This window comes from Arachis duranensis, chromosome 9, assembly GCF_000817695.3.
Source record: "Arachis duranensis cultivar V14167 chromosome 9, aradu.V14167.gnm2.J7QH, whole genome shotgun sequence".
Taxonomy (NCBI): domain Eukaryota; kingdom Viridiplantae; phylum Streptophyta; class Magnoliopsida; order Fabales; family Fabaceae; genus Arachis; species Arachis duranensis.
Genome location: NC_029780.3, coordinates 90,263,653 through 90,265,003, shown reverse-complemented (window position 1 = coordinate 90,265,003; position 1,351 = coordinate 90,263,653).

Sequence of the window (1,351 nt, the reverse complement as noted above, 5' to 3'; positions counted from 1 at the left end):
TAATAAAATATATTAATATAAAATATATTTTAAACATAAAAAATATATATTTTTTACTAATGAAATAATATACATAAATTGTTCATATATCATAAAATTTATTAATAATAACATTTATATTAAATTTTTTAATAATTTTTTTTAATGTAAATTAAAATACCATTAACAAAAAATTTATATTCGTTTTTATCTTCGAGTCTATTCGTTATAATATTTATAACTGAAAAAAATATCTTAATTGTAGTAATTAAAACACAAAGAATTAATACTAAACAAATTAAATAATAAGTCAAATAATAAGTTTCATTAGATCTTAACATAACTCAAAAATTGTGTATAAGTAACTTAATTCAACATTATTAAAAATATCAAGTTTATAAAATTAAATTTGCATTTTAATGTAAAAAAAATTTTGGTTACTAAATTTATTTGGATAAAATTGTTCTATTATTTCACTTACTGTTTAGATATTAAAGATGATTAATATTTAGGTTAAACTTTTATTTATATTAAACTAAACACTAAATATATTTTTTAGCTCGAACAGGTATCACTATTCTCTTCTTTAAATACAATTTCATTATGTACCAATTTAATCCATTTGATGGTTAACAATACACTAATTTTTTGCGTGTATCTTCAATATGGATTTATATTTATATTTTTTGCTACTGTATCTTTTGGAAATTACAGATGTAATACATCTTTATCTATCATGTACGATACTGATATGATATGGATATAAAACATGATACAACAAAGAATATACAAATTTAAAATTTTTATAAAATATAAAGACATAGTATAGATATAAGATATAAAATATAAAATATTTTTTAAATAAATTATAATAATATTTTAATATTTTTTATTAATGTTAAAATATAAATTATTTTTTTATTATTTTTAATTTTTTATTTTTATAATATATTTAAAATATTTTTTAATAAATTATAATATATAATATTTTTAAATTTATTTTTAAAAATATATGTTAATAATAAGACAAAACATATTAATACATGATGATATTTAAATGTATCTAAATAGATGTGTCTAAAAAATATTTTATTTTTTTATCAAAAAATAGTTGAACACAAAAAATAAAAGTGTTAGATGAATATTATGTCCAAATATCAACTGAAGACGTAATCGCGATAATTTAAAGAACTATCTGTGTTTCATAGATAACACGTGTATGCACTTCGGAAGTCCACGGCATCTAACGGAATCATAGGAGTGAGCTCCCCACTGTTGCTGCCTTGCTGGCACATGTATTAAATCCGTCGCGAGAATGATTAATTTTTTTTATATTGGACTTCAAGGTGTAATTTGTAAAACAACCATCTTA